At 51.9% G+C, this 11,192-nt stretch overlaps 1 long non-coding RNA gene across 1 annotated transcript in view; it reads right to left on the bottom strand.

Annotated features, from left to right (window-relative positions):
* The window catches only part of LOC307206799, a 335,840-nt gene extending 325,318 nt beyond the window's left edge, over positions 1-10,522 (bottom strand). Inside the window, exon 1 of the long non-coding RNA XR_013834505.1 lies at positions 10,276-10,522. This is a non-coding gene — a long non-coding RNA (uncharacterized lncRNA). The remainder of the gene's footprint in view (positions 1-10,275) is intronic.
* Between the last annotated feature and the right edge of the window lie 670 nt (positions 10,523-11,192).

Here is an 11,192-nt window from a genome sequence, read left to right on the forward strand (position 1 = left end):
CAACACTCAGTGCCTATTAGGGCACAGGTCCCTCCTTGACTGGACAGGAGAAAGTCCGTCGCAATCCTGGTCTGCAAACTAAGTTGTCTCACCTCTGACAGCTCCGACATCAGAGAGTCGGTGATTTGGGTTGCCTCTTGCATGAATTTCAGAAGGATGTCGGTAAGCCGGAGGATGTCCACATGATTAGAGCCGGCCCCATAGGCAGGGAAGAGTGCTCGACCGACAGTCTCTCCGTTGGCGGCGACATCGGATAAGTCCGACAGTCCCTTTTGTTCTCTTTTATTTCTCTGCCTCCCAGGGGGTAGGTGTGGGACTACTCTAATGCCGGGGACAATGTATCCTACGAAGCAAGATCCTGACATATGAGGGCTTACCCAGGTATATGCGCGATGGCCACATACCCAAAACAGGCCGCTGAGGTAAGACTCCATCCTCCCGGAGGCAAAAGCTTGGAGCAACATGGAGTCGGTGGGCTGAGGTAGCCAGGTAGGTGGGTGTCCGATGACAGTGGCCCAAGCAAGGGTGAGATTTTGGAAGGTGTGGGACCCAGTCACATCGGTAAGAGTGACGTGACCAGTGGGCAAAAGTTCCAAGTTGGAGGGGCAGGTACTGGACCCAATGAAAGTTCCCTCTCCTGTGAAAATGCGGCAAAGGGGCCCTTTTGTAGAGCCAGTGAGGTAGAGGTATTGGTGGGTCAAGTTCAAGGCCGTTAAATTCCAAGAGGTGACATCTCCGGATCGGAACTGTTCAGTGGTCACGGGTACAGGAACAAGGGGGAGACTTTGTTGGAGGTGGCTGGGTGCATGTGCGCATATCCAGCATTCAGGATAGGGTGCCTCTTTAGCCACCTGGCCCAAGAGTTTGATGTAAGAGTTCTGTTCCCAAGAGGAGAGGAGGTCTTCCCCTGGGAGGGAGGGATCGTTGCCGAGCTGACGGGGTGCCGTGCCGAGTGGATGAAGAGGGTCCGTGGTATTAAGGAGTCGCCTATCCTTGGCTATGCCCCCGCATCTCAAAGGTCCAACGTGATCCCAAGTGGGAGAGCGTGAGGGATGTACCGGATGATACCATCCTTCTAAATATTCTGCCCCTCTCCAGTCGTGGACGACTCCAAGATTCCAGAGGCAACAGAACCCTCTCAAGCAAAGTCCTTGTAGTTGGGGTTTCTGGGGTTCTGGAGTCATGGAGAGACATTGGAACCCGAAAATTAGGTTGTCAGAGGGGTCTGTTGTGTCGGTGTAGGACGATGTGGCCCCCCCTTTTGTGACTTCAGTCCAATTTGGGTTCCTTGAGACTTCTCCGTTGCTATAAAGAAAATGGGTCCCGTTCTTACAACTAAGGCGGTAGTAGGAGCGGTCAAGGGTGACTGTTGCCGACCCAATCCGGTGTAGGCGTCCATCTCTGATGAAAAGTTCCCAGTACTCGTTGCCAGTTAATCGGGGCACAAGGGAATGGCGTAGCAATGTCCGAGACTCAGGGAGGCAGAAATCAAAGTCCCCCATTCGGTCTGGGTTTGACTTCCCGCCGGTTTCGACTCGATGGTAGCCTAAAAGGTGGTAATCCGTAGTTAATCCGGTGCAATGGTCCGTTGGTGTGACTGAGGATTGAGTCAAAGTCCCGTAATCAAGGAAGAGGAAGAAGAGATACATGATCAGAGTCTGGGGACAGCAAGGCATGATCGAAGAGAAGAAATTATAAAGTGTGCTAATCACGGAGTCGTCAGGGCGTGCCGTCAAAGAAGCTGTCTAAGGTGTGCCGTTAATAGGGTTATCGAAGGTACGCTGTCAAAGACGCTGTCAAAGCGAGCTGTCAAGCGCGCTGTCAGAGGTGTACTGTCAAAGGCGCTCTGTCAGAGGAGCTGTCAAAGCTAGCTGTCAAAGGCGCGCTGTCAAAGGCGCGTTGTCAGAGGAGCTGTCAAAGCTAGCTGTCAAGGCGCGCTGTCAAAGGCGCGCTGTCAAAGGCGCGCTGTCAAAGGCGCGCTGTCAAAGGAGCTGTCAAAGGCGCTGTCCAAGCAGCTGTCAGAGGAGCTGTCAAAAGAGCTGTCAAAGGCGCGCTGTCAAAGGCGCGCTGTCAAAGGAGCTGTCAAAGGCGCGCTGTCAAAGGAGCTGTCAAAGGCGCGCTGTCAAAGGCGCGCTGTCAAAGGCGCGCTTTAAGCGTAGTTTGATGGCCCTGGGATCTGGGATGATCTCAGACGTCCAGATGGGTGGATCTGTGCTCGATCCGGTCTGTTGGGCCCGATTCTGGCCCCGGTCTGCTGGTCCGGTCTGTTGGGCCCGATTTTGGCCCCGATCTGCTGGTCCGGTCTGTTGGGCCCGATTCTGGCCCCGATCTGCTGGTCCGGTCTGTTGGGCCCGATTCTGGCCCCGATCTGCTGGTCCGGTCTGTTGGGCCCGATTCTGGCCCCGATCTGCTGGTCCGGTCTGTTGGTTGTCGTTGTCGTCGATATATGAGGTTGGTGGAGTAGGAGGGGTCGAAAAAGTGAAGTCCTCGCCGAGGTCTCCCTCCGTCTCTTGAGGGGGGGGCGTCGACTTACACCTGGTATGGTGTAACCATGAGTGCTTCTCACCTATTTTCACGGCGGTTGGCGATGTGAGGAGAATTTGGTAGGGACCTTCCCACGCTGGCTGAAGGAGTGCCCTCTGATAGACTTTGACAAGGATCCAATCGCCTGGTTTGAAGGAGTGTGCCTGGACGTCGGTGGGTAGATTTTGTCCTTCGATGGCCGCGTAGTGGTGGAGACGTTGAAGCTGTGTCTGGAGCTGAATGACATAATTAGTGAGTTCTGCTTCCCCCAGTTCAAGTTCTGAGAGGGGAAACAGAGTGTTGTAAATGGGAGGGGGTCTCCCAAATAGGAGTTCGTATGGGGATAGTTTCAATGGTCCAGTTGGGGCACTTCGTATGTTATGGAGAACTAGTGGAAGGGCATTTACCCATTTTAGTCCAGTGAGTTTGCAGAGCTTTCCTAGTTGTGTTTTGATTTCTTGGTTCATGCGCTCTACTTGGCCGGAAGATTGTGGGTGATAGGGCGTATGAAGGTCCCATTTTATTTGTAAGGCCTTGGCCACTAATTGTACTATTTGAGCGGTGAAATGAGTTCCTCTGTCACTGTCTAGTCGACGGGGAACCCCAAATCGGGGAATGATGTCGTGTAGGAGGGCTCTGGCCACTACAGAGGCGGTAGGTTTTCTACAGGGGAATCCCTCTACCCAGGAGGAGAGTTTATCCACTATGATCAGAGCGTGTTTGAAACCCTGACAGTGCGGTAAGTCAATAAAATCCAGCTGTAGACTTTCAAAGGGAACGAATGCCCACAGTCTGGCTCCTGGCGGTGCTCTAGGTTGTCGTTTGGGATTAAAGGAGCTACAGGTAACACAGTTCTTTGACGCTGCTGTGGCCGCTACCGCAAGTCCAGGAGCGTACCAGGATCTTTTAACGTGCTCTATCAGTCTCCCTTTTCCCCAGTGTGTACGTTGATGGAGGACCCTCACCAATTTTGGAACCCAAGCTTTTGGAAGGACAGTCCTTCCGTCGGGGAGAGTCCAAACGTCATTTTGTTCGATCGCACCCACAGAACGCCAGAGAGTCTTTTCCTCCTCGGGGGCTTCTTTGTAAATTTGTGTGGGATCAATATGAAGTGGGATTTGCAAGGCTTGAAATTCCGATTCATTGTTTGGGAGGCGGAGCGCGGCTGATTGGGCTGCCTTATCAGCTCGCCTGTTACCCCTTGAGACGGGGTCTCTACCCCGGGTATGCGCTTTGCAATGGACTACTGCGATTGCGGTAGGTAGATGGATAGCGGTCAGTAGTCTCTCTACTAAAGCGGAATGTGAAATTTTGGAGCCTGCAGCGGTTAAGAAGCCTCTTTGTAACCAAATCTGGCCAGTTGTATGGACTAGTCCGAAACAGTACTTACTGTCGGTGTAGATTGTAGTTCGCTTGCCTTCACTGATCTCGCAGGCCCGTATGAGCGCTATTAGTTCTGCAGCTTGGGCGCTATATTGTGGGTTTATCGGATTTGATTCTATTACTTCGAAGTCGGTGACTACAGCATATCCTGTTTTCCTTTCCCCGTCCACAACCTTTGAACTGCCGTCTGTATAAAGTATTAAATCTGGGTTTTCTAATGGTAGGTGGTCTAGGTCTTCTCTGGGTTTCTCGGCTTGACGGACTATGGTGGCGCAGTCATGGTGTGGGGTTCCATCATCAGGGAGAGGGAGGAGGGTGGCTGGGTTGAGGGAGTTAACCCTCTTTATAGTGACATTTGATGGGGTCAATAGAAGGGCCTCATACTTGTTTAATCGAGAGTTTGAAAAGTGATGGCTGCCTCTGAGGGTTAATAGGGTGGAGACGGAATGGGGCACATGGATGATGATTTCATGTCCCAGAACCGTTTCCTGAGCCTTTTCGAGGAGGACCGCTGCGGCAGCTATGGCTCTTAGGCAGCTTACTGCGCCTTTCGCGGTGGTGTCTAATTGAAGACTGTAATATGCTATAGGTCTCTCTTGGTCTCGGAAAGACTGTGTCAATACCCCGGAAGCTACTCCCATTTGCTCATGGATAAACAAGTTAAATGGGATCCTGTAGTCGGGTAAGCCTAGCGCAGGGGCAGATCTTAGTTCTCGCTTTAAACGTTCAAAAGATTTGTATGCGTCTTCCTCCCAAACTAGGGTGTCTGGATGATCTTGGCGGGTCATAGCGGAGAGGGGTTTTGTTATTTCGCTGTATCCCGCGATCCAGGCTCTGCAGAAGCCAGCCATACCTAAAAATCCCCGAAGTTGTCGTTTAGTTTTAGGAAGGGGAATCTTAGTGACTGCTTCTATTCTATCGGTCGCTAAGCTTCGGGTGCCTACTCCTAGGATATGCCCGAGGTACTTTACTTCTTGCTTGCAGTATTGCAACTTTTTTGGTGACACCTTATGTCCTTTTCTGGCTAGTTCTGCAAGGAGATGTTTGGTGTCTATCTTACATGCTTTCTCACTGGTGGAACAGAGAAGGAGGTCATCCACGTAAAGCAAGAGGGCGGAGTTTGCAGGGAGCTGGACATCCTGTAAATCTTGGTGCAAGATGGCCGAAAATATTGCAGGTGATTCCACGTATCCCTGGGGTAACCTCGTCCAGGTTAATTGACTGGGTCCCCAGGTAAAGGCGAAAAGAAATTGGCTGGCTGGGTCCAGGGGGATACTAAAGAAGGCGGAGCACAAGTCTGCGGCAGTGTACCATTTGGTTTCTGCTGGAATGGCGTTCAAGAGGGAATTGGGATTGCCGACTACTGGATGGCGGGGTATTACAAATTGATTCACCAGTCTCAGATCCTGGACAAAACGGTACCGGACTGGGGCCCCTTCTGTCGATGGTTTCTTTACTGGGAGTACTGGGGTATTACAAGGGGATGCGCAAGGGATTAGGATGCCCTTCTCGAGGAAGTCCTCTATCATAGGAGTTAGTCCCTCTATGGCTTCTTTAGGTAGGGGATATTGCTTTGTACACGGAAAGGGTAAGTCTGTTCTATAGACGATTTTGACTGGGGCTGCCGACAACAAAAGACCTACTGAGGTTGACTCAGTGCCCCATAGAGAAGAGGGCAATTCATTTTCCAGTTCTGGAGGGAGTTCCGGGAACTGCCTGTCTGTTTTGGCCTCTTCAATTATTCCCTGGAAGGCGGGGATGGATTCCTCTGGCATATGTAAGTAGATGCCTTCCTCAGAACATTTAATGGTGGCATTTAATTTGCAAAGTAGGTCCCTTCCTAAGAGGTTCACCGGGCTGTTGGTTAAAAGGAAGGTATGTTCAGCTAGTAGGGGTCCGAGGGTAACTTTAGTCGGACGCGATAGCGGGCAAGTGCGGGGTATCCCATCCAGACCCATGACTTTTCTGGTCTCCGGACTTGGTTCCAGGTGGCTATCCGTTAAGGTGGAGTAAGTGGCTCCTGTGTCCAATAAACATTGATATGGATGGCCATCTATCTCAATGGTACAGAATGGTTCTTCGGAGGATAACGTTAAGATTGGGCAGATAGTTTGGGTTTGGTTGGGATCCCCTTCTAATTGTCAATAACTCCCTTGATCGTCCGGAGGGGGTTGGTTAGGGGGGTGTAAGGGAGGTGCTGTAGCGTTGGCCCACGGGCGGGTGGATGGAGTGATCGCGGGCATCTGGGCCTTTGGTCCTGGTAAGGGTCTTTGGGTTTGAGCAGGTATAGTTGGAGGTGGCGGTGGTTTGTGGGGGGCAGAGGCTGGCTGAGGGTTGTAAGTGATGGGCGGTGGGTTTCCATATCCATAGGTTGCGTTTGGATGTGGTGTCCCGTAGATCGTGTTATTGAGGTAGGGGCAAAACCGCCTAATGTGTCCTTCTTCTTGACAATAAAAGCATCCGGTGGTGGTAGGTCCCCAAGGCCTATGGGGATTGGGGTTTCCTCCTCCTCGGATTCCCCTCCCTCGGTTGAAGCCCCTGCCCCTACTAGGGTTTAACTCCATACTAAGGGCTAGGACTTGTTCGGTTTCAGGTTTGGGGTCCCTTTTCTTCCTCTCATCTCGTGAGTTATAGACTGATTTAGCGATGGAGAGGATTTCGCTGATACTTTTCCCATCGTATCCTATCTGCAAATTTAAGGCTTTTCTAATATCGGGACAGGCTTGATCTTTAAAGAAGCCTTTCACTATGACTTCGTGCTGAGAGTTCTCTGGATCAATTCCTCCCCAGGTCTTAATGGCGGATACAAGTCTCGTATAGTAGTCGGACGGGTGTTCATTTGCTCCTTGTAGCACAGTCTGGACTTTCGTCCAGTTAACGGTGCGTTGTCCGGCGGCCTTGATGCCGTCTAAGATTGCCTTTTTAAACAAATTTAAGCACCAGATTCCATTTGTGGTATTATAATCCCATGTCGGTTCGGTGCGCAAGCATTGGGCTGTGAGCGCCGCTAACCCTACCGGGCGTCCTGTCTGATAATCCGGGAGTTCAATCATTTCTCCGGCTTTGGCTAAAATATCTGCCTTCTCAGCCTCGTTGAAAAGTGCGTTCAGGAGAACGTGAACGTCTGGCCAGGTCGGCTTATGGGTTGAAAATATTGCGCTGACCTGACGGTGACATTTATCTGGGTCGTCCCTCAATGATGGCATTTGGTTCGACCAAGTTACCAGGTCTGCCGTATAGAATGGTTGGTGGGTATATATCATTCGGGGGGCTCCGTCCGGCTGCAACGGTGGGATTGGCAGAGCCCTTAAGGGCATCTGGACGGCCGTAGAGTCCAATTGCCTGGACGTCTCTGGGGTCTCTTCAGGTCTTTCTAAAGGGAGTGAGGTTCCTAGGGTAGCATTTTGTACCTCCCTGGCTAAGGAGTTGATGTTTTCCGTGATAGCATTCTGTATCTCCCTTGCTCGTGTCAAAGGGCTGATGTTCTCTGAGGTCGTACCCTGAACTTCTCTAGCCGGTGGGAGGGAGCTAAGGTTTTCCGAGGTAGCATTTTGCATTCCTCTGGCTCGTTGCCTAGTTATGATTTGACTCGCCCCCCCCCGTGCCCCTTGTTCCTCTGCCTCTTCGCTGTTATCATTATCCTGGTCATCACTTGGGGCGGGTGGAACAGTTTGTCTGTAGTAAAAGGGGATAAGCGTTTGTTCCACGGAGTCGTCTATAGGGTGTCCTTCGTAAGGGGGGGGCAGAGGAGACCTCCCATGATTTAGGATAGGCAGTTGGTAGGTCGCTCCTCCCTTTGCAACGTGGAGCAGTCCTCGGACGGCTTCAAAAGCGGCTAAATACCCTAGTTGACGGGGTTTTTCTTCCATCAAGTAGTTTCTTAGATGCCTCAGGCGGTCTTCATTAAAGGAGCCCCCTGTTGGCCACCGTAACTCGGGCTTTGCAGAGGCAGTCCCGGCCGGCCAGGTTTCTTTACATAGATCTTCTAATTTCTGCTTCGACAGCAAGTTGTGCCCGGGGATAGACTTCCAATAAGAGATGACGAATTCAAGAGGGGAGTCGGGGTCCCTCTGGGATTCAGATGGCTTCCTTGAAGCCTTCTTCCCGGAGTGAGCCCGCTCATGTTTAGAAGCTTGGGTACCCATTTTATTCACGCGTGTCTGGGTAAAGAGAGGGAGAGGGGGTTGTTAGGGTTTATTTGGGTCTTGGGGATTATCAACAGTTTCCTAACGGGGTTTGAGAGCTCTTTCTACTTATTTCCTATTCTCTTCCTTTCCTACTTCTTCTTCAATTTCCTGGGGTTTCCTTTCCACTCTGCCAAGTCCCACCCAGTCCTCCCTGGACTATCCCTCCTGGCAACCTCCTACCTATCGTCACAAACTTAGGAAAAGGGGGCCCTACTGAACGCCCGCGCCGTGCGGTGCCAGATCGGGTGGTCCCTTGATAGAGTTTTGAACGGAAAATCCCCCTTGCTTTCGGAAGCGGGCTCACGCACGATTCACGTGTTACGTGGCCCGACCGGTGCGGCTGGGATTGATACAGAAAGTCAGACCCCTTCCTGCCCCCTCCGTAAGAGCGCTCGGGAAGTTCGGAAGAAGAATTCCAGACCCTTGCTTCAACTGAGAGAGTCCGTTGCGGGGAGTCGGCTATCTTTTCAAGCCGGGTCTCTCCGTCTTATTTTCGGACCCCCAATTGGTGCAGCTGACTGGAGGGTTTGAGAGGAGAAAGAGATAGAGCTCAGAACCCCCTTTTGGGTTGAGCAGTGGTCCCCGTTCTCTCTCGCGACGGACCAAGGGAAAAGGTAAGAAGGATCGATAGAGAGGAGGGCAGAGAATTCAGTTGCCAGGAGATTCCACCCCCTTACCACCAGTGCACTGGGTTTCTCCACTATACTCACGCGTCTTCAACGTTGATCCCGGGATCGATGAGTATGCCGGCCGGATTCCCTTTGCTCCTGGGCTGAACCCTGGGACGTTCGATTACCGCCCGGAAGATGGCCGGGGGTCCTAAGGATCTTCCCAGGCAAAATGGCCTGGTGCCGGCTGAAGATTTCGGGGCCCCCGGTCAGCAGCACGGGAGAACCGCCCGGCCCCACGTTGGGCGCCAAATGTTACGGAAAAATTCCGGGTGCTGGTTTTTTCTTGCCACCCGGCTCGTCGGACAATGTCCGCGGGTCCTAGCGGAAAAATGAGTTCAGCCGGAGACAGGAGCAATGAACGGAGATCCCAAGTTTATTGCGCAACAGGTTCAACAAATGGCATTGAACCCCGAGAGTGGGGCGACATAAACTTTTAAAGGTTCCCTCCAGGTCCCAGAATACAGTGCAGAAAACGTCACATATACATCATAAAGAGGTGGGGTTACACGGATCAGCAGTACAAGAAATTGGGTGGTGGTTTACACAAATCAAGGTGGGGGCTACAGAGATCAGCAGTACAATAAGGTAGGCAGGGCAGAGATCAGCAGTATAATAAGGTAGGCAGAACAGAGATCAGCAGTATAATAAGGTAGGCAGAGCAGAGATCAGCAGTATAATAAGGTAGGCAGAGCAGGGATTGCCTGGAGTGGTAGAGATATGCATAAACGTTTCCTGAGTACAGGTGATGGCAAGACAATGGCATAGCCATGCATCGCCCATTATCTGGTATTGTCCGGAGGAAGGGCTTGGCTGGACCATCCGACAGGATTAGGTTTCCCTGAGTACGTGACCTGTCGGTTCGAGGATTATGGCGTCGAGGGTAGCATCATGGAGTCCGGAGGGAATCGAGTAGAATAACATTAAAATGGAGAAGATCGAAGCTTTGGCTGATTTTATATGATTTTCCGAAGTTTTCGGCTTCTTGCCGGTCAAGTGTATATTGTAAATTGAGAGCGGAAACAAATGGATACAATGTAACAGGAGTTTGACAGTTTTACGAGGTCGCTAGTTTCGGATCCATTGTTGTAGCAGTGGGGGGCCGTCAACACCTTGTCAGGAGGTTAAATGAGGCGTGCAAGAGCTCCCTGAGCTAGCTCCTGCAGGGGAATGCACGTTCCTGATTGGCTAAAACGCGGCCATTATGGTCAATGGGGAAACAGTATGATACGGTCTACTCATTAGAAATAGGGGAAACAAGACTCAAGCGGAGGCTGTATATAGAAGGAAAGATATATAAGGAAAAGATATTATCTATAAAGTGGGGGGTATAGTGTGGTGCTTGTGCAACAGTGTGGGGGTTCAGGAGTCGCGGCAGAGCTGGGTGCCACCGAGGTCATCGCCTCGGGCCCCGTAGTCACACGGAGGAGGGGTGAGGAAAGGTCCCCCCCCCCTCCTTCCGTATCAGTAGGATACATTCAGGCATAATATTTGTAATATGTAACTTTAAAGACCCCTTCATGGATCACTGCCTTGCCGTGGCGAAGGGGCTTGAAGAACTCAGAGAAGCTATGAACTATGCCGAGCAGGGCACCCAAGATGGACAGGTCATAGTGGAGAGTTTTGACCAAACGTGATCCACCTGGAGGAGGAACCGGCAAGCCACTCCAGTATCCCTGCCAAGAAAACTCCATGGACAAAGACAACAGGCATATAAAAGTTATGACGCTGGAAGATGAGCCCCTCAGGTCGGAAGGCGTCCAACATGCTACTGGGGAAGAGCGGAGGGCAAGTACAAGTAGATTCAGAGCTGATGAAGCGGGAGAAGACCCTGATGTTGGGAAAGATGGAGGGCACAAGGAGAAGGGGGCGACAGAGGACGAGATGGTTGGACAGTGTTCTTGAAGCTACAAACATGAGTCTGACCAAACTGCGGGAGGCGGTGGAAGACGGGAGTGCCTGGCGTGCTCTGGTCCATGGGGTCACGAAGAGTCGGACACGAGCTAGTGTTTCCCAACCTTGTGCCTCCAGCTGTTTTTGGACTACAATTCCCATCATCCCTTGCCACTGGTCTTGCTAGTCAGGGATGATGGGAGTTGTAGTTCAAAAACAGCTGGAGGCACAAGGTTGGGAAACACTGCAACAACACGAATCCGACCAAACATCAGGAACAACTTTCTGGAATTCGGGAGGCTGTGGGCTCTCCTTCTTTGGATGCTTTTGATGACAGGTTGGGTGTCCCTCCGTCAGGGATGTTTTCGCTGAGATTCCAGCTGCGCGGGGGGGTCAGACTCGACGACCCTGGGGGGGGGTCCCTTCCAACTCTATGGTTTTATGACTCTATGGTTCTCAGCGGGCGGCCCCGCCTCCTTCCTCTAGCCGCGGAGTCCTCCGGAGGCCGCTCTGCCCGCTCTCTCGCACTCCCTTCTCT

Source organism: Podarcis cretensis (genome assembly GCF_951804945.1).
Source record: "Podarcis cretensis genome assembly, chromosome: 17".
Taxonomy (NCBI): Eukaryota; Metazoa; Chordata; class Lepidosauria; order Squamata; family Lacertidae; genus Podarcis; species Podarcis cretensis.